Raw genomic sequence first — 23698 nt, 5'->3', positions numbered from 1 at the left:
ATAGTAGCGCTCAGGTCCGGTCGGCAGATTAGGGGTTAATAAGTGTAGGCAGGTGGAGGCGACGTTGAGGGGGGCAGATTAGGGGTTAATAAATATAATACAGGGGTCGGCGGTGTTAGGGGCAGCAGATTAGGGGTACATAAGGATAACGTAGGTGGCGGCGCTTTGCGGTCGGCAGATTAGTGGTTAATAAGTGTAGGCAGGTGGAGGCGACGTTGAGGGGGGCAGATTAGGGGTTAATAAATATAATACAGGGGTCGGCGGTGTTAGGGGCAGCAGATTAGGGGTACATAAGGATAACGTAGGTGGCGGTCGGCAGATTAGGGGTTAAAAAATTTTTTCCGAGTGTCGGCGATGTGGGGGGACCTCGGTTTAGGGGTACATAGGTAGTTTATGGGTGTTAGTGTACTTTAGAGTACAGTAGTTAAGAGCTTTATAAACCGGCGTTAGCCCAGAAAGCTCTTAACTACTGACTTTTTTCCTGCGGCTGGAGTTTTGTCGTTAGATGTCTAACGCTCACTTCAGAAACGACTCTAAATACCGGAGTTAGAAAAATCCCATTGAAAAGATAGGATACGCAATTTACGTAAGGGGATCTGCGGTATGGAAAAGTCGCGGCTGGAAAGTGAGCGTTAGACCCTATTTTGAGTGACTCCAAATACCGGCGGTAGCCTAAAACCAGCGTTAGGAGCCTCTAACGCTGGTTTTCACGGCTAACGCCAAACTCTAAATCTAGGCCATAGTGTCTTAATTGTAGATATACAAAGAAGTGTTTATTAGGGATATCAAATAACCTTCGTAGTTCTTGAAAAGTTCTCACCATGTGTAATAATGGATCAAGAACATCTCCCACCGTTCTAAGCCCCCATAGTTTTCCAAACATGAAAGGGTGCTGACTCCCTGCTGGGAATTCCTGATTGCCTACTATTGGGATAAACTTAGGTGTGGGATGTTACCTCATGGTTATGTTATGTGTATAAACCACTACAGCAACAACCTGTTGCTCCTGTACCTATCTAAATAACTTGCGGCTAGATTTAGAGTTTTGTCGGTAACGACCCGCGTAGCTAACGCTGGCTTTTTTTCCCCCGCACCTTTTAAATACCACTGGTATTTAGAGTTCACAGAAGGGCTGCGTTAGGCTCCAAAAAGGGAGCGTATAGCATATTTACCGCCACTGCAACTCTCAATACCAGCGGTGCTTACGGACGCGGCCAGCTTCAAAAACGTGCTTGTGCACGATTCCCCCATAGGAAACAATGGGGCCGTTTGAGCTGAACAAAACCTAACACCTGCAAAAAAGCAGCGTTCAGCTCCTAACGCAGCCCCATTGTTTCCTATGGGGAAACACTTCCTATATCTGCACCTAACACCCTAACATGTACCCCGAGTCTAAACACCCCTAACCTTACACTTATTAACCCCTAATCTGCCGCCCCCGCTATCGCTGACCCCTGCATATTTTTTTTAACCCCTAATCTGCTGCCCCTAACACCGCCGCCACCTACCTACACTTATTAACCCCTAATCTGCCGACCGGACCTCACCGCTACTATAATAAAGTTATTAACCCCTAATCTGCCTCACTAACCCTATAATAAATAGTATTAACCCCTAATCTGCCCTCCCTAACATCACCGACACCTAACTTCAAGTATTAACCCCTAATCTGCCGACCGGACCTCACCACTACTCTATTAAATTTATTAACCCCTAAAGCTAAGTCTAACCCTAACCCTAACACCCCCCTAAATTAAATATAATTTTTATCTAACGAAATAAATTAACTCTTATTAAATAAATTAATCCTAATTAAAGCTAAATACTTACCTGTAAAATAAACCCTAATATAGCTACAATATAAATTATAATTATATTATAGCTATTTTAGGATTACTATTTATTTTACAGGTAACTTTGTATTTATTTTAACCAGGTACAATAGCTATTAAATAGTTAATAACTATTTAATAGCTACCTAGTTAAAATAATTACAAAATTACCTGTAAAATAAATCCTAACCTAAGTTACAATTAAACCTAACACTACACTATCAATAAATTAATTAAATAAACTACCTACAATTACCTACAATTAAACCTAACACTACACTATCAATAAATTAATTACATAAAATACCTACAAATAAATACAATTAAATAAACTAACTAAAGTACAAAAAATAAAAAAAGAACTAAGTTACAAAAAATAAAAAAATAATTTACAAACATTAGAAAACGATTACAACAATTTTAAGCTAATTACACCTACTCTAAGCCCCCTAATAAAATAACAAAGCCCCCCAAAATAAAAAAATGCCCTACCCTATTCTAAAATACAAATAAAAAAGCTATTTTACCTTACCAGCCCTTAAAAGGGTCTTTTGCAGGGCATGCCCCAAAGAATTCTGCTCTTTTGCCTGTAAAAAAAAAACCATACAATACCCCCCCAACATTACAACCCACCACCCACATACCCCTAATCTAACCAAAACCCCCCTTAAATAAACCTAACACTAAGCCCCTGAAGATCTCCCTACCTTATCTTCACCATGCTGGGTATCACCGATCCGTCCACAGGAGCCTCCGAAGTCTTCATCCAAGCCCAAGCGGGGGCTGAAGAAGTCCATCATCGGGCTGAAGTCTTGATCCAAGCGGGGGCTGAAGAAGTCCATCATCGGGCTGAAGTCTTGATCCAAGCGGGCGCTGCAGAAGTCCATCATCGGGCTGAAGTCTTGATCCAAGTGGGCGCTGAAGAGGTCTATCATCGGGCTGAAGTCTTCTATCAATCGGCATCTTCAATCTTCTTTCTTCCGGAGCCATCTTCTTCCAGCCAACGCGGATTCCATCCTCTTCTACTGACGCCTACTCGCCGAATGATGGTTCCTTTAAATGACGTCATCCAAGATGGCGTCCCTCGAATTCCGATTGGCTGATAGGATTCTATCAGCCAATCGGAATTAAGGTAGGAAAATTCTGATTGGCTGATGGAATCAGCCAATCAGATTCAAGTTCAATCCAATTGGCTGATCCAATCAGCCAATCAGATTGAGCTTGCATTCTATTGGCTGATTGGAACAGCCAATAGAATGCGAGCTCAATCTGATTGGCTGATTGGATCAGCCAATCGGATTGAACTTGAATCTGATTGGCTGATTCCATCAGCCAATCAGAATTTTCCTACCTTAATTCCGATTGGCTGATAGAATCCTATCAGCCAATCGGAATTCGAGGGACGCCATCTTGGATGACGTCATTTAAAGGAACTGTCATTCGGCGAGTAGGCGTCGGTAGAAGAGGATGGATCCGCGTCGGCTGGAAGAAGATGGCTCCGGAAGAAAGAAGATTGAAGATGCTGATTGATGGAAGACTTCAGCCTGATGATGGACCTCTTCAGCGCCCGCTTGGATCAAGACTTCAGCCCGATGATGGACTTCTTCAGCGCCCGCTTGGATCAAGACTTCAGCCCGATGATGGACTTCTTCAGCGCCCACTTGGATCAAGACTTCAGCCCGATGATGGACTTCTTCAGCCCCCGCTTGGGCTTGGATGAAGACTTTGGAGGCTCTTCTGGACCGATCGGTGATACCCGGCGTGGTGAAGATAAGGTAGGAAGATCTTCAGGGGCTTAGTGTTAGGTTTATTTAAGGGGGGTTTGGGTTAGATTAGGGGTATGTGGGTGATGGGTTGTAATGTTGGGGGGGTATTTTATGTGTTTTTTTCAGGCAAAAGAGCAGAATTCTTTGGGGCATGTCCCGCAAAAGGCCCTTTTAACCCCTTAAGGACCAGCGACGTACCCTGTATGTCACTGGCCTTTTTTTGGGACTTGATTGTTTTATAGTGCGGTCTTGCCACCAGCATTGAGACTGATCTATTCCACAAAGCCTGCTGGAGGGAGGGTATTAATAGCATGTTCTTGCTAGACTTGTTCTATTATGTCCTGAAAAAAACCTTAACAACCAGTGACATACAGGTTACATTGTGGTCATTAAGGGGTTAAGGGCTGGTAAGGTAAAAGAGCTTTTCTATTTTTATTTTAGAATAGGGTAGGGAATTTTTTTATTTTGGGGGGCTTTGTTATTTTATTAGGGGGCTTAGAGTAGGTGTAATTAGCTTAAAATTGTTGTAATATTTTTCTAATGTTTGTAAATTATTTTTTTATTTTTTGTAATTTAGTTCTTTTTTATTTTTTGTACTTTAGTTAGTTTATTTAATTGTATTTATTTGTAGGTATTTTATGTAATTAATGTATTGATAGTGTAGTGTTAGGTTTAATTGTAGATAATTGTAGGTATTTTATTTAATTAATTTATTGATAGTGTAGTGTTAGGTTTAATTGTAACTTAGGTTAGGATTTATTTTACAGGTACTTTTGTAATTATTTTAAGTAGGTAGCTATTAAATAGTAAATAACTATTTAATAGCTATTGTACCTGGTTAAAATAAATACAAAGTTGCCTGTAAAATAAATATAAATCCTAAAATAGCTACAATATAATTATAATTTATATTGTAGCTATATTAGGGTTTATTTTACAGGTAAGTATTTAGCTTTAAATAGGAATCATTTATTTAATAAGAGTTAATTTATTTTGTTAGATAAAAATTATATTTAACTTAGGGGGGTGTTAGTGTTAGGGTTAGACTTATCTTTAGGGGTTAAAACATTTATTAAAGTAGCGGTGGGGTCCGGTCGGCAGATTAGGGGTTAATACTTGAAGTTAGGTGTCGGCGATGTTAGAGAGGGCAGATTAGGGGTTAATAATATTTATTATAGGGTTATTGAGGCGGGAGTGAGGCGGATTAGGGGTTAATAACTTTATTATAGTAGCGGTGAGGTCCGGTCAGCAGATTAGGGGTTAATAAGTGTAGGTAGGTGGCGGCGACGTTGGGGGCGGCAGATTATGGGTTAATAAATATAATATAGGGGTCGGCGGTGTTAGGGGCAGCAGATTAGGGGTACATAGGGATAATGTAGGTTGCGGCGGTGTGCGGTCAGCAGATTAGGAGTTAAAAAACTTTAATAGAGTGGCGGCGATGTGGGGGGACCTCGGTTTAGGGGTGCATAGGTAGTTTATGGGTGTTAGTGTACTTTAGAGCACAGTAGTTAAGAGCTTTATGAACCGGCGTTAGCCCATAAAGTTCTTAACTCCTGGCTTTTTGCTGCGGCTGGAGTCTTGTCGTTAGATTTCTAACGCTCACTTCAGCCAAGACTCTAAATACCAGGGTTAGAAAGATCCCATTGAAAAGATAGGATACGCAAATGGCGTAGGGGGATCTGCGGTATGGAAAAGTTGTGGCTGCAAAGTGAGCGTTAGACCTTTACCTACACGACTTTAAATACCAGCGGTAGCCCAAAACCAGCGTTAGGAGCCCCTAACGCTGGTTTTGATGGCTAACGCCAAACTCTAAATCTAGGCGCTGTTTTTTCCTACCGTGTCCACCATTTAGAAAAGTTGGTGGTATTTAGTACAAGGCAGGGAGTGATGAGGCAGTGCTAGATTTATCTATATATTACAACCTTATCCAGCACAAATAAGTTTGCTCTTCTGGGAGTTTTAATAGTCTTCTTTGAGCCTGTCTCTTTGTACCCTCTTCAACTATATTTCAAATTATTTAAGGGTCTGTGCTAGATCTCCCATTGTACAATCTATCCTGGGGAGTGTTTTATTCAGTGCTTGGCCTTTTTGAGTTTTTTTTCTACCCATCATGGGTTATTGTATTAATAGCTGTCTGTCTTTTGGTCTGAGGTGCGATTTAGAGAGCATGGGGTACGCAAGGAGTTGGGTCTCCTCAGGAGGTGAGGTTACCTGTTTATATTTTGGTTTTCTGAGTGTTTCTTAGGACTCCCTAGTTGTGTCATAACCTGAAAGACTTGATGTATATTGCTTTCTCTCAATCCTCTCAGTGATTCATTAAAAAAATGACTTGGAAGAGGTGGAGCTTGACCGTGCCGGGACAAGGTCGCAGGATAGAGGAGCTCTGAGCAGAGATGGTGCTATTAAGCAGTTGGAAACCGGAGTTTCAATCACAATTTTGAAACCATCTGTATAGTAGGCTATGTGAAGCACTGTCAGGGTGCCAGGAATGAAATTGAGGCATGCAAAAATAATCACACCTTTATTAATAGCAAAAAATAATAAAAAGCCCACAAGTAAAATAACAAGCCAGGAATCAAAACCAGAACTGGTAGTCAGACAAGCCGAGTCAGGAGCCAAAGCGAGTAGTCAGACAAGCCGGAATCAGGAACAAGGAGAACAGCAGAGTCAGGAACAAGCCAGGGATCAGGAACCACGTCAGACAGCCAGGTAATACACAGGAGCTCTCACAAACAGGTCTGAGAAAATGCAAGGACAAAGCATACTGAAGAGAAGCCATTTAAATAATAAGTGATGACATCACAATTCTGAGACTGCATCCTCTCTCACACGGATGATGTACACCAGTCGGCCATAAAAGGAAGTGCAGGAAATGAGCAGCATCACACAGTATGCACCAGAGTCAGCAAGAGAGGTGAGTAAAATGGCTGCCAGCAACACATGGCAAGCAAAGCAGGGAAAAAACCCTGACAGTACCCCCCCTAAATGACCCCTCCCCCACGGGAGGACAAAAGGCTTTTTGGGGAAATGGGCATGGATGGCATGGAGGAGGGTGGGAGCATGAACATCAGAGGAGGGAACCCATGAACACTCCTCCGGACTGTAGCCCCTCCAGTGAACCAAATACTGTACGCAGCCTCTGGACATAAAAGAGTCAACAAAGATAGGACCTGGACGAGGCAAAACAGTGGTAAACCGATTACAAACCAATGGTTTCAAGAGGGAGACATAAAAAACATTGGAGATGCGCATTGCAGGAGGAAGGTCAAGAGCGTAGGCCACAGGATTGACACGTCGGAGTATTCGAAAAGGACCAACATAACGGGGAGCCAGTTTATTGGAATGCACACAAAGGTTCAAGTTGTGGGAGGACAGCCAAACTCTCTCACCAACCTGGTAGGAAGGCGCAGGCAGACTCCTATAATCAGCCTGGAACTTTTGGCGCTGCATAGAACGATGAAGGCAATCCTGAATCTGCACCGACGTGGAACAGAGTTGCCGGAGATGCTCCTCCAAAGCCGGAATACCCTGAGACATGAATGAATCAGGCAACAAGGATGGTTGAAACCCATAATTCACCATGAACGGGGATAACTTGGAGGAAGCATTAATAGCACTATTACAAGCAAACTCTACCCAAGATAACAGTTCAGACCAATTATTGTGGTGATCTGAGACATAGCAACAGAGGAACTGTTCCAGAGCTTGATTAGACCGTTCCGCAGCCCCATTGGATTGAGGGTGATATGCCGAGGAGAAGGAAAGCTGGATCCCCATTTGAGCACAAAAGGAAAGCCAAAATCTGGAGACAAATTGGCTAACCCCGACCGACACTATCTCTTTGGGTAACCCATGTAAACGGAAGACCTCCCGGGCAAAAATTGAATCAAGCTCCTGAGCGGTAGGCAACTTCTTCAAGGGAATGCAATGTGACATTTTAGAAAAACGGTCAACCACCATAAGGATAACAGTATTGCCATTGGAAACAGGGAGCTTGACAATGAAGTCCATGGAAAGATGTGTCCAAGGATGCTCACCATTAGCAATAGGTTGAAGAAGACCCACAGGAAGGCACTGAGGAGTCTTATTCTGTGCACAAACTGAGCAGGAGGCAACATACGCAGCAACATCAGAATGAAGACCTGGCCACCAGAATTGTCGAGTGACAGACCAAATCATTTGGTTCTTGCCTGGGTGACCTGCGGCTTTAGGATAGTGGTAAGTGTGCAAAAGTTTAGTTCGAAGATTCTCAGGAACAAAACTCTTACCATTAGGTTTCTCAGGAGGTGCATTGGTTTGTGCAGCCAGGATCTCCTCCCCCAAGGGAGAAGTCAAATTAGTACGTATGGTAGCCAAAATATGGTCAGAAGGTATAACTGGAGTAGGTACAGACTCCTCCTTGGATAGAGGAGAAAATTGTTGAGAGAGGGCATTAGCCCTAACATTCTTACTACCAGGCAGGTAGGAGACCACATAATTAAACCGAGACAAAAATAGCGCCCATCTGGCCTGTTGGGCGACAAACGTTTTGCTTCAGATAGATAAGTTAAATTCTTGTGGTCAGTAAGAATGAGCACTGGCAGGCTAGTACCCTTGAGAAGATGCCTCCATTCCTTGAGTGCCAAAATAATGGCCAGTAATTCCCTGTCGCCAATTTCATAATTGCACTCTGCTGGAGACAATTTCTTAGAGAAGAAACCACACGGATGCAAGGAACCGTCGGGTGTAGGACGTTGAGACAAGAAGGCACTACTCCAGTCTCAGGCTCATCGACCTCAAGAACGAAAGGCAGGACAGGGTTAGAATGAGCCAGAGCTGGAGTGGCAGCAAAGGCAGTCTTAAGACTATCAAAGGCCTTAATGGCAGTAGGTGACCAACGGAGTGGATCATTCTCTTTACGGGTCATGTCTGTGATAGGTTTGACCAAGGAAGAATTTTTTTTAATAAACTTTCTATAGTAATTGACGAACCCCAAAAAACGTTGAATAGACCGAAGACCAACTGGGCAAGGCCACTGCAGAACTGGGAGGCCACTTGTCAGGATCCATGGAGAACCCTGCAACGGAGATAACATAACCTAGGAAGGTTACTTGAGTCTGATGGAACTCACATTTCTTGAGTTTACAAAACAGGCCGTTCTCACGTAGTCTCTGAAGAACCCATGTTACATCAGAACAATGAGCCTCAAGTGTGGGTGAGTGTATGAGGATGACACTGTTGCAACATATCTCCCTTATGGAACATGCTTCTACTCGGTGGATACCAACAGCTTTCATTCCTATGGATGCTGGTAAAGCAATCAATAAACTTAATTGGTCCTTTTTAAAACTTTATCCAAATTTTGGTTTTGACGATTCCTTTATTAATAAAATATTGACTTTATATCGGGCACAAAAATTAAGCTTAATGATTCTGTATCCCAACCCTTCCCGATATCTAATACACCCACCAGGGATGGACCTTCTCCCTGTTATTGTTTGTTCTGGCGATGGAAGTCTTAGCAACGTTTATTAGACTAAATCCAGTTGTCAAGGGAGTTCAGATTGCCAATAAACAATACAAAGTGTCTTTTTTTTTTCTTCAACCAGCCCTGACGAATCAATCCATGCCCTTATGCATATTTTAGATACATATGGCAAGTATTCTAATTTCCGTATAAAGACTACTAAGTCCGAAATATGTGTCACAATGTGCAACACAAAAATAACTTACATCAAAGAGAAATATAGGGCGCGATCTGATATACGGCGTAGTTTTCGGCGCAAGCGAGGGAACCCGTGCCTCCCGTAGTTTCACCTCGCACATCGGGGTATTACATATACCCCGCCGGCAGTTGCTAAAGTGCCGTAAGTCGGATAAACTAGCGATGTCCAGAAATGAGCGTAACCACAAATTTCTGGAGTCGCCAGTGACTTACGGCACACCTAAATGAAGTGTTTAACTCCTAAACCGCCGCTCCCGGACCCCACTGCCACCTACATTAAATATATTAACCTCTAATCTGACCCCCTACACCGCCGCCACCTACATTAAATATATTAACCTCTAATCTGACCCCTCTACACCGCCGCCACCTACATTAAATATATTAACATCTAATCTGACCCCCCTACACCGCCGCCACCTACATTAAATGTATTACCTCCTAAACCTAAATCTAACCCTAACACCCCCCCCAACTTAATTATTATTTAAATAAATATAAATTATATTACTATTATTAACTAAAGTATTCCTATTTAAAACTAAATACCTACCTATAAAATAAACCCTAAGATAGCTACAATATAATTAATAATTACATTGTAGCTATTTTAGGATTTATATTTATTTTACAGGCAACTTTGTATTTATTTTAACTAGGTACAATAGCTATTAAATAGTTATTAACTATTTAATAGCTACCTAGTTAAAATAATTACAAAATTACCTGTAAAATAAATCCTAACCTAAGTTACAAATACACCTAACACTACACTATCAATAAATTAATGCCCCGCAAAAGGCCCTTTTAAGGGCTATTTGTAATTTAGTTTAAGATAGGGAATTTTATTATTTTGGGGGGCTTTTTTATTTTATAAGGGGGCTTAGATTAGGTGTAATTAGTTTAAACTTCTTGTAATATTTTTTTTTGTACTATAGTTTAGTTTATTTAATTGTATTTTATTTTAGATAATTGTAGTTAATTAATTTAATTAATTTATTGATAGTGTAGTGTTAGGTGTATTTGTAACTTAGGTTAGGATTTATTTTACAGGTAATTTTGTAATTATTTTAACTAGGTAGCTATTAAATAGTTATTAACTATTTAATAGCTATTGTACCTAGTTAAAATAAATACAAAGTTGCCTGTAAAATAAATACAAATCCTAAAATAGCTACAATGTAATTATTAATTATATTGTAGCTATCTTAGGGTTTATTTTAGAGGTAAGTATTTAGTTTTAAATAGGAATACTTTAGTTAATAATAATTATTATTTAAATAAATATAAATAATATTACTAAGTTAGGGGGGTGTTAGGGTTAGACTTAGGTTTAGGGGTAATACATTTAATGTAGGTGGCGGCGGTGTAGGGGGGTCAGATTAGGGGTTAATAAATTTAATGTAGGTGGCGGCGGTGTAGGGGGGTCAGATTAGGGGTTAATAAATTTAATGTTGCTGGCGGCGGGGTCCGGGAGCGACGGTTTAGGGGTTATTACATATAATGTAGGTGGCGGTGGGCTCCAGGAGCGGCGGTTTAGGGGTTAATACACTTTATTAGGGATTGCGGTTGACAGGCATTGCGCATGCGTTAGGTGTTAGTTTTTTTTTAGAAGGCATTTTAGGGAGTTACGGTGCTCCAATACTCAGCGCAAGGCCTGCTACAGGTGCATTTTATGGCGAGGTGAAAATGGAGTAAGATTTCTCCATTTTCGCCACGTAAGGCCTTGCGCTGGATATAGGATACCAAATTGCACGTGTTTTATATGTTAGTCTATGGGTAAAAAAACTATGTCCGACAGGTGAAATATACATGCCGCATTTATATGCGGCGCTATATATAGGATACCAAACCCGCGCAAAAACCGGCGTCGCCGGCTTTTGCAGGCGACGCTGCATATCGGATGGGGCCCATAATTTCCATGTCCATACTGATACTATTAAATACTTGTGGGTTCAGATATCTCTGAATCAATCCCATTTGCTATCTTTGAATTATGATAGTTTAATGCAAGATATAAAATCTTAACTTAGAACTTGGGAAGGTAAACCCATATCATAGCTAGGCCGAGCGAATACAGTCAAAATGACAATCCTACCCAATTTTTTATACTTTTTTCAGACTTCACTAATTCCTCTCACAGATGTAAAAAAAAAATCCAATTTCAAAAAATACTTAATTCTTTCATTTGGAAACATTACCACCCCAGGTTAGCAACTAATACACTGTATATCCCTAAGGACTAGTGAGGATTGGCGTTCCAAATATATATTACTATCGGATGGTTTTGTTTTTAGTTAAAATTCACGACTTGTGTAAAAATGCTCATACTAAAAATGGGTCCAAATTGAACATGATCTAATCGAAAATCTATAATCATACTCCTTAATCTGACATTTCCTTTGAGACTTCCTCTTAACTCCCTGGCCACTAATACTATACACCGTTCCATCACAGACAGATATCTCAGAATCTACTGGCCCTATAATTGATCACTGGTACAAATATTTAAAATTGTCCCATTTGTTCTTGCTCTAGTCAGGGGTTCACCCTAATTTCATTTTTTATTTACTGCTTTTTATCTTTTCTGCTGAGGCAAAGGGCCTCTGGAGCGACCTAGGATAAAGTTCAGCAGGGATTTCTAGCGAGCCCAGCCGGGGAGTAGTTTCATAAGATTCCGGCTGGGCCTCGACAAGCTAGAAAGGGGCCCAGCGGGGCAGCGATCAGCTCTTTCAGGGCAACGTGCAATCATGGAAACTGAACAAGGGAAACAGGGGGAACACAATAATCCATATGATGAGAGGAAGCATGGCCTTGGCAGCCTGGTATCCATGACCATTATCAAATTTGCTTTGCTCTCTTGGCGAGATTACATATGTGGCGTATTTTTCAGTGCAACTGCTGAAACCCATGTTGCCCGTGAATTCACCTTGCAGATCGGGTGAATCACATAACCTGCACCGCCAGATAATATACTGCCGTAAGTCGGAAAAACTGTTGAGGTTCAGAAATGTGCGCAACTGCACATTTCTGGCGTCGCCAGTAACTTACGCCAGTATATCATATTGCACGCGTAACTAAAAAGAAAATTTGCAAGTAAAATTCAAAAACAGAAAAAGAAAAAAAACATGTCAAAATCCCTAAACCTCCATGCCCCCCACATCGCAACTACTAATAAAAGTTATGAACCCCTAAGCCACCACCGCCGACATCGCAATCACTAATAAGTCATTAACCCCTAAACCGCCATTCACCCACATATCAATCACTAATAAGTTATTAACCCCTAAACCACCAACCCCCACAATGCAAACAATTAAACTATTTACCCCTAAACCGCCAACCCCCACAATGCAAAGTACCTAATAAATATATTAACCCCTAATCCGCCATCAACCCACAACGAAAAGTACCTAACAAAACTATTAACACCTAAACTGCCATCCCCCACAATGCAAAGTACCTGATAAAACTATTAACACCTAACACCCCCCACAACACAAAGTATTAAACTAATAACTAAGCACCCTAACCTATCACCCGCTAACTTAACCCCAATTAAAATACACTTAAATAAAATTAAAAATATACTAACTACCTTAAAAATTAATTAAAAATGACAACAAAAATACTAAAAAACACTAACATTATACAAAATTAAAAAAAACTAACATTACAAAAAATAACAAAATTATCCAAAATAAAAAGTTCTTATTCTAATACCCCCGTTTAAAAAAAAAAAAAAACACCCCAAAATAAAAACAAAAACCTAATCTATAAATAAACTACCAGTAGCCCTTTTGTATGGTATTACCCTAAAGTTAACAGCTCTTTTGCCAAAAAAATAATAATTACCCCCTAACATTACAACCCCCTCACTCCCTCAACCCCCAAAATAAAATAAAAAATAGCTAAAAAAAACAACAAACTTATCTACCCATTGCCCCGAAAGTGCATTTGGATGGACATTGCCCTTAAAAGGACATTCAGCTCTTTTTCTGCCTACAAAAAAAACCTCTAATCTAAAAAAAAACACCCCAAAAATAAAAAAAAACCCACCTAACGCTAACCACAAAATTGGTACTCACCATTGCTGAAGGCTGGTGAAACATCTTCATCCTAGCGGTGAAACATCTTCATCCAGGCAGCTCCATCTTCATACATCACGGGACCATCTTCTTCAAGCTTCATCCCGGCCGTGGGTCCATCTTCTATCTTCATCCCGGTGGCGGATGAAGATAGAAGATGGACCCGGGGCCGGGATGAAGATTGAAAAAGATGTTTCGCCGGCTTTCAGCAATGGTGAGTACCAATTTTGGGGTTAGTGTTAATTTTTTGTTGGTTTTTTTTGGGGTGTTTTTTTTTAGATTAAGGCCTTTTTTTTAATGTTAGTTTTTGTTTTTTTGTGTAATGTTAGTGTTTTTTTTTTTTTTTTAGTAATTTTTATTTTTTTATTTTTTTGTCATTGTTTTAAGGTAGATAGTATATTTTTTATTTAAGTGTATTTTATTTGGGGTTAAGTTAGCGGGTGTTAGGTTTGGGGGCTTAGTTTAATACTTTGCGTTGTGGGGGTAGGCGGTTTAGGGGCTTATAGGTTTATAGTTTAATTAAGTGTTTGCGTTGTGGGGGGTTGTCGGTTTAGGGGTTAATAACTTTCATTAGTGATTGTGATGTGCGGGTGGCGGTTTAGGGGTTAATAACGTTTATTAGTGATTGCAATGTGGGGGTGGCAATTTAAGGGTTAATAACTTATTCGTAATTGCGATGTGGGGGGGGTTTAGGGGTTAAAACATTTTATTAGACATTGCAATGTGGAGGGGTGGCAGTTTAGGGGTTGATATTGTGCATGTATTAGGTGTTTGATAAGGCTTGCAGGGAGTTATGGTGCTTTTTTACTGTGCGCAAGGGTTGCTGCGCCTGCCTATCTGTGGCGAGATGAAAGTAAAATATCTCCATTCTGCCCAGGTAAGTCCTTACACTGCATATGTGATACCGACTGGTGACGCCAGTTCTATGTTAGTTTATGGGAGTAAAAAATGTGCGCAACCTGTAAAATATACACAAGTAACTTGTCTGCTTTGCCGGGTATGTGATTGCTCAATTAAACGAAAAATTGGCGACGCTCATTTTTGCACAACGCGCCAAGTATGTGATCACGCCCTTGGTATTCTTTGTGGAAATATGTTAATATCTAAGCTGTTGAACTGCCTCTTATCTCATTGCATTTTGACAGTTTGTGACAGTTAGACATTGCTAGTTCATGTGTGTCATATAGATAATATTGTGCTCACTCCCGTGGAGTTATTTAAGAGTCAAAACTGGCAAAACTGCATGTCTGTCAAATGAACTGAGATATGCAGCAGTCTGCATAGGCTTAGAAACCAGGAAAGCACAGAGGTAAAATATGTATTAACATAACAGTCAGCTAGATTACAAGTTGTGTGTTATGACTTAAATTGTAGCGTTATGGCCCATAATGCATCAATTTCCCTAACGCAGCCATTACAAGTTTAAAAAACCTCCATAGGGCAACAAAAATCGCCATGTACGCACAAATCCATTCCGCAATCCACAACTTAAAACCTTCACGAATCACTTCAAAAATATTATACAAAGTGCACTTACACTCATACAAACACTGTACAATAAATTAATTTTTATTTTTTTTTAACCATAAAAATATATAACGGATCAAAGATACGAGATCTCGGGTGTTAGAAAAAAAAATGCACACAAACCCATTTTACATTGACTTACATAGACATACATGAACATACACTACGTACAAATATCATCACATACATACAGAAATCGCGACATACAAATAATATACAGCAGATTACGTGCACAAAAACATTTTTTAATAATGAAATTATAACGATTTCAGGTACTTTTTCACAGAATGACATGACATCACTCACATTGCGCTCAACAGGAGTGTTGGAAGTTTTTATCTTTCAATTTCTCCATTGAATTCCATGGGGCATACGTGCTTGTGCACGTGACTGGCCTCTTTCCATAATGCACGCAATCATTTTCTCTTTTTAAACTTCAAAATAATTTGGGAAATTACATTACATCAACTATAAATCACGATCAATTGTATCATCACAAATATGAAATCAGTTTCAAGAATTAACACATATTTAAACGGACATAAAACAACATTTCTAGATTTCATTATTCAGAAACAGTAGGCAATTTTAAACAGGTGTCTAATTTACGTCTATTTATTCTATTCATTTGCTTCGATGAACAGCATATCTAAATAGGCTCAGCAGATGATGATTGGTGGCTGCACATAGATGCCTTCTGTGATTGCCTGACCCATGTGCATTGCTATGTATTCAACAAACGATATATAAACAATGAACAGATACATCATAGAAGTACATTGGAATGTTGTTTAAAATTGTATTCTCTGTATGAATCATGAAAGATAAATTATGGCTTTAGTGTCCCTTAAAGATCAGGATTTCAATATAATATAACATTAGGATTTTCCTATAATTCAAAGATATCATTAGAAAATATTATAGTTGTCGCTATTTTGGAAGGAACAACAATGCTATACTGCTTTATATAAATGAACATATGTGAGAGAGAATGACAATACATACATATACGTACATGATAACACACATCACACAACAACAAAACACACATTTATTGGACTTCCGGTGGGCAGAGCAACGGACTGGCAGCAGGAATGAAGAGCTCCGTATACTGAGCTCCCAAGAAACGCTGAATTCCGCTGCCAGTCTACTTTCCCACACACCAACCTTGTTGGGCATCCTTTAGGACAGTAGCCCCAACTGGCAGATCAGTGTGAAGGGACGAATAACGCCCTTGTCCCTGGAAGACTAAAAGTGCGCAATAGAGCGCAGACCGTGGGCGCCATCTTGGATCACGGCTCCCCCACTCCAACACCTGCAGCGGCCCGATCAGACTTGCCGTGAGGGCACATCCCTTGCAGACATCGGAGCACAGGAGGGTGAGCTGTTAAAGGTCACAGACCGGGTTTATTTAATTCAATAAGGGCAGCGGTAAAAACGGAGGCAAGGGGAAAGTAGCAGACTCACAAAATATAAGGAAGGCAGTCATAGAGATGTTAACCCACTTCCCTGACCTACTATGAGTATTTCCTACATGTTGAGGATCAGGATTCCTGCAGGTGGCCTAGGGTGACTTGTGGACTTTCTAACTCTCTGGTGAGATGCGTTTTGTGAGGGGGACTTAATACTGTAATACAGTACTGGGACATTTATTGCATAAACAACTTCCCCCAGTTTAAAGCTGCCCCCCCCCTTAAGAGCAAAGGTCTACAAGAAAAATTTATATCGTAAGGAGAGACTCTGGATATTTGCCCTTCCCTCCCCCAAACTCAGCATTGCCAAACACACAAAGATTTACAGTTTTTTATTGTTCATATTTGGACATTTGTTTGTGGGAGATTTCTGGAGAGAAGAGAGAGAAAGAAAACTGAAAAATATAAGTTGTATGCATTCACTTTGCTTGGTTATACCCCTGTGTATACTGATTCTTAGTCCTGCACTGCCATCTAGAGGACATTTGCAAGTATAAAAAGCAAATTATAACAACATTGCAAATAGTCTAGTGAAGATTTTGTATGAAGCTTGACCAGTATTTCACGCCTGTTTCCAATTCGTTGGCGGGAAAGATGGCCTCTAGAAACAAACACTGCCGGAGCAACATGTGGACTTCCCACCCTCTCCTAGATCTTCAAATGTGATTACAACAGATTTGGCTGCTTTGCTTCAAGAGCTCAAGTCATTTTTTCTACCAAAGATGGAATCCCTCCAGGCTGGAGTGGATACTCTCACTAGTGAAGTACGCCAATTTTCCACTAGAATCACTCAGGCAGACCAACGCATATCAGACGTGGAAGATATGCGAACATCTACCTCTGCCTCAGTGAGGCAGCTTCAGCGCCAAAATCAAGCGTTGCAGGAGAAAGTAGACGACCTTGAAAATCGTAATCTTCGGGTGGTGGGGGTCCCTGAAACAATAAAAAACAAATATCTGCTTGAATTTACAGCTTTAACACTCCCTAAGCTGCTAAAAATAAATCCACACCATCTACCTCTGGATGTGGAACGTGCTCCTCGCATAGGCCCGGATAGAGGCCTGGACACCTTAAATGCTCGCCCACGCCAGGTAATCTTCAAATGCCTCAACTACCAGGAAAAACTTGCTTTGCTACGAGCATATCGTGCCCATACTGGGGACCTGGTTTTTGAAGGGAAAAAACTGTTAATTTTTCAGGACTTTTCCGCAGAGGTGATTAAGCTTCGCAAGGATTTTGCTCCACTGTGCTCTCGCCTGTACAGGGAGGGGAAACAGGCCTCATTGTTATACCCTGCAAAGCTGAGATTGCAGACACCTGCTGGACCTAAATTTTTTCGTACCCCTAAGGAACTGCAGTCATATCTAGACAAGGAGACTCAGGACGATGTGCATTGACTGTAGATACCTGATCTTTTTGCCCTTTTTTGCCTTTTCCTTGTGTCTCTTTATGGAGAGACCGAAGCTCAAGGAGTTTGGCTATGCTAGGGGAGTCCCCAGAACAGATCCTGTGAATAATGGGCTACTTTGAAGGTTCATAGATTGCTGGTCACTCCATCTAGTAATGGAATTACAAAGGAATGCTCCCACCTCGGGCTTCCTATTCTGGACAATCAGAGTTATAAGTTACAAAGGGGGTGCACTTTCAGCCTTTTTCGTTAGATTGTATTATGTTGAATTTTATATCCTGTTGTTACATGTTGGGATGGCAGTTCTTGTCCTACACATTCTAACACCTGTACCAATGCATCTTGTTCCTTGGGGCCTTGTGGGTGGAATGTCTCTGCCCCTTTACATACTTGTAATTAGACCAAGAAAGGACTTACTCCTCTTTGTCTTAAATAATGGGCACCATGCTTTTCACCTAGGCAGGCCTATATTGCACATGCAGCCTCTGCAGATCCCTTTAGGTAATGGGAGGATAACTTCTTTCATACACCAACTATTGAAGCTTGTTGTTCTTTTAATTCTCTCTTATGTTGCAGGGTGCAGTTTTTCTACACGCATATGTCCGGAAGTGTCGGATGCACATCTCCCAGTACATTTACACTACATAAGGGTCACCCAGGTTACTGTAATTAGTATGGCCCAATGTTTTAGCAATTGCAACTTTAAGCCAAATAGTACTCTATCGGGCCGAATAGATCTGCTTAGATTGCTATCACTCAAGTTGTTGATTTTGATGACTGTGTCTCACCTCTCTGCTGATGTGACCTTTACCCTTAATGTTAACTATTTCTTTAGGCTATCCATGTGCATCCCAATGTTATATTTTTGGTTTAGTTTTGCTTATTTGGGGTTGCCGGAAACTGCAATGTGACCATAGGTCGTATCTTACATTTTAAAAAACCCATAATAGCTCCATCACTATACTCACTGCCATGTTCATGGTTATTACTGACTACCTTATATCCTGATGATGGCCTGTCCTCCTACCTCAGAACAGGCTTGAGAATTACTTTTCCCTCCCGACTGGCCATAATTTATCTGTTAATAATCAAGTTTGAATTGTTGTGCATGTATGGGAAGTCCTCTGGGATATCACCATGTACTCTGTTAATGTCTCTGTTTTTTTTTATCCTCAGCAGCACCCACACCTCCACTCCGGGGGACATCTATCTCAAAGGCTGCTTGAGCCCTGGGGCCCTGGCTTGTTGGCCCTTCTCCTTCTCCTCCTCTCCCAACTGTGAGTACAACACCCTGGAACATAATGTTAAGATCACTGGTAACTTTCCCTTATACTACACCGAACAATTAACACACCTTATCACTCTGTATAATAGGGATCCCCCAAGCGCCTACCGAACTGGAGGCAGATAGGGATAGTAAGGTATAATCAGGTATATAGAGGTAGATAAAATGTTAGATATTTAATACATAATCTAAAACATAAATTACAACTCATGGATCCATGAAAAATAAAACAAATGGTAATACGCTCAAAATGGTAATAAAATCACATACAGATAAAAACAATAGATGGTCGCAGGTAAGTGGCCTAGCTCCTGCGCAGACCTGGGTACAAAGTGTGAGGGTACCAATGTGGTGAATACAAAAAATATATAAAAAATTGCAAAAATTACAAATATGAAAAATAACAGGTGTAAAAAATAAAAGATCAACGGAACGAATAAGTCTCAATGTAAAACCTCAATGAAAATTAGTGTCAATAAATGTCAATTGAAAAATAAATGTCAGTTGAAAAATAATGTGAATTGCAATTCAGATCCAAACTTCAGGTGAAAATAGTGAAAAATAGTAAAAAATAGAAAAATGTTTTCGTGACAAAAATTAATGGTGAAAAAATAAAGTAGAAATAGTCACCCAGACCTAAAAGGATATTCCTTTCAGGAATCCCATTTGTAGATATATCCTTGGGGTGTGGAAGGAACAGTGCCCACAAATGTGTGGAACAGGGAATCAGATATCGGTGTAGATGTCAGATTAACTCCAAAAACGATATCCACCTAAAAATACGTGAAAAAAGAAAAATATAGTGCAGATTGTCTCTCACAATATTACATATATGAAAATAGGCTTACCAATACTCAGTCGACGCGTTTCGGCCCTAGTATAGGCCTTTATCAAGACTGAGTTGACTAAGGAGATTTTATCCTTTTAAAGGGTATTGTAGCCAATGGGTGTGTTGAGTTTTTGCGCCAAAAATAAGCTCCGCCCACTTCCTGTTAGATGCATTGTGGGTATGGGCATTGTGTCAAGGGTAAGGGCATTCTTAGCAACAGTGATCCTATTCCAACAGTGATCCTATTCCATTTGTGCTGAGTACTCAGGGGTTCAGATTATAATCAATATAGTATGTGTATTATATATTATAGGGAAACTATTTACCTAACTTATATTTGTGATAGAAATTAGATTTGTATATGAAACTGATACCGGAATCTGACTTCCGGTTCATGATGTCACTTCCTGTGCATATTGTGACATATTTTATGTAACTTCATTTATTTTCGGATCAGTTATTACATCCTTAAAAGACAAGTTCTATTGTCAGATACCATAAAATGGATCTGATATAACTGTCAGAGATTCTAAAGTAAATTAAATTAAATTATGCCCACGGAGTATTACTTCCGATTATGGCAAATTCTGACGTCACTTCCGGTTCGGGAGTGTTTGCGGAATATCACTTCCGGTTTTGGAAAATTATGACGATATTTCTGTTAAATACATAGGGCGGCACTCTTTCATGAAAAGTAATCACATCAATGTTGTTAAAGTGCCTGACAGGACTTTAGACCATATCAGGACTAGTTCTAATTGTAAAATATAACCTTATACTTAGTAAAACTATTTTGCACAATTCATAATGTAAGGGATGTAGCTTGTAGAATTAACGCTTGTTAGTGAATCACTTGTTAGCATATAATATAGTATGTTCAGAGACATTAGAAACTGTTAAATAGCTATATATAGCTTAGAATATACTTATGAACTAGAGAATCAGTAGTGATATAGCAGAGACATATTCTAAAACATATCATAAATAAAACATATCCTAAATAAATCCTTAATTGGCTAATCTTAGCAATCCTTAATTGGCTAAGCTTAGCAACTATGATCAGCTAATGAAGCTGATCATAGAATATAGGGAGTCCCTAACTGTAGAGATGGACCGTGAGATAAAGGTAAATGAAGAAATTTTGCTTAATCTAGAAAGCCTAGGACATGAATCTAAAGATATCTCTGATAGAAAAGACAACTTAATCAAAAAAGTTAAAAAGGTAAGAGAAGATATAATCCAGAAAAAAACCAGAAAGCTACGTAGAGAATTAGAAAGTAGAGAAAGCAGGGATAAGGATATGATAGAACAGAGAGAATTAGACACCAAAAGGGAGAACGACATACCACCGATTGATTCCAAAGGCGACACCCCAATATACGATCAAGAACACAAAACACATCCTAACAAACTTGGTTCTCACAAAAACAAACATGTTTATGATCCACAGAGTGCCCCTAGAGATTATCATAGACAACAATTTTACCGGGATGGATATACAGAACCACCTTATTATAGAAGGGCTCACTGGGAAAAACCCAGGGGCAATTATAATCATATAAGACATACCAACAATTGGGATTATGACACTAATCCAAATACAAGATGGAGAGAGGAATATTCTCCAGAGAGGAAGAGAGGTGTATGGCATAATAGGAGGAACCAGACCCATGGGTGGGCACCAGCATATCCACATAGATGGAGAAACCATTTCAACCAGCCAAGGAGGAACTACTATAACCAACCAAGAAGCAACTACAATGAGGATAGTTTCTATCAAAAAAGACGAGGAGGCTATGAAAAGCCCTATGAATACAACAGAAAGGACTCCTATTCGGATGATCTCAGAGTAAGACGAGAGACCAACTATAGCTACGACAATAGAGATATATACAAGACAAATCCGGAGAATCTCCAAGAGATACAAGGATAAGAGATGAATGGAACACTCAACGTGCAACGAGGATGGAACTACGAGACAACTATAACAATTCCATTACCACTGGAGCAGAGTCATCTTCGGCTCCTTTTTTAGGGGTGGACCACACTCACAACAGAGAGAGATTCCCGAGATCACAAAAAACTGTAGAATGGGAAGAGCCAATGTCCTCCAGAACAGGAAGAAGACCCATAGAGGAAGCAGAGGAGGGGTCAAAATAAAGAAGAATAAATCTGATGCAGATGTAATTGATTCAGAAAACCAGAAGAGCACTGATGGCATCTTCAATCTAAGTGATTATACACTGACAAGTGATGAGACAACGATTCTAAAATTTGGGCTCTCATTTGCACCCACTAGGAGCCTTGATAAATTTCAGACCTTTATTAACGTAAAGGAATTCATTAGAAAACTCACCCTTAAGAGTTTTTTTTCCAAATCGCCATTAGAAAATTCTACTTGGGTACCAAAGAGACAGACCATCACTGAAGAGGGAGACCAATATATACATACCGGGCTGAAACCTAAGTCGGTGTTCTATCCGACCACTAGTAAAGGACCGGCAATCAAAGCCTTCGAGACCATCGTATGTAAAGAAATAAAGGATCTCCAACCGAAAAAATTGAAGATCAAGAAACATAACCTTACAGACCATCAGATCAAGACAATCACAAATTTGGAGAAAAACCACAAAATAGTAATTAAGCCAGCAGACAAAGGGGGAGGCATTGTCATCCTAAATGAGAGTGACTATAGAAGGGAAAATGAAAGGATCCTTGGCGACCAGAACACCTACAAGAGATTACCAACAAATCCAGTGAATATTTATAACAAGGAACTAACAAATATATTAGATGGAGCCAAAGAACTAGGAATTCTGAATGAGAAAGAATTCAACTATATCAAAGTGGATTATCCCATCACTCCAGTGATGTATCATCTTCCTAAAAATTCACAAATCTATTGAGAATCCACCAGGGAGACCGATAATATCCGGTATAGACTCCCTAAGTAGTAACCTGTCTGAATACGTCGATCTAAATTTACAGAAGTATGTTAGACAACTTCCATCATATCTTAAAGACTCGACCCAAGTATTGAACATGTTGGAAGAATTTGCTTGGGAAGAAGGATTCATTATGGTTACATGCAATGTGGCATCCTTGTATACCAGTATACCACACCAACAAGGTATAGAAGCAGTTGAATTCTTTCTCACTAAAGATCCTGATATGCCGGCAGATCAAATGGAATTTATATTGGAAAGTATTGGATTTATTCTGAACCACAACTACTTCTACGATAATGGAAGCTATTACCAACAAGTCTGTGGCACGGCTATGGGGACCAGGTTCGCGCCAAGTTACGCAAACCTCTATATGGGGAGGTGGGAACAAATATTCTGGGAGTCCTGCCCAGCGAGCGCGGACCTGGTCCTCTACCGTCGCTACATAGACGATATCCTAATGGTATGGAAGGGTGTCGAAGGAAGATCTGGATTTCACCATTGAAGTGATGAATAACAACTTGAACAACCTGAAATTCACGTATGAGTGTAGCACTACAGAAATAACCTTCTTGGATCTAAAGATAAAAATCAACAAAGGAGATATAGAAACTTCCACATACTTCAAAGATGTGGATAGCAACAACTATGTCCACATGATGAGCTGCCACCACAATAACTGGAAGACCAACATACCAAAAGGGCAGCTGGTGAGGATGAGAAAGAATTGCTCGAACCAAGAAAAATGGGAAGAACAGGCCCAAGTGATCAAATCGAAATTCCTTGAGAGAGGATATTCTGAAAGGATGTTGGATCAGAAAATATCTGAAGTAGAAAAGATC

This window comes from Bombina bombina, chromosome 1 (assembly GCF_027579735.1).
Source record: "Bombina bombina isolate aBomBom1 chromosome 1, aBomBom1.pri, whole genome shotgun sequence".
In the NCBI taxonomy this organism is placed as follows: domain Eukaryota; kingdom Metazoa; phylum Chordata; class Amphibia; order Anura; family Bombinatoridae; genus Bombina; species Bombina bombina.
This window is presented reverse-complemented; position numbering follows the sequence as displayed.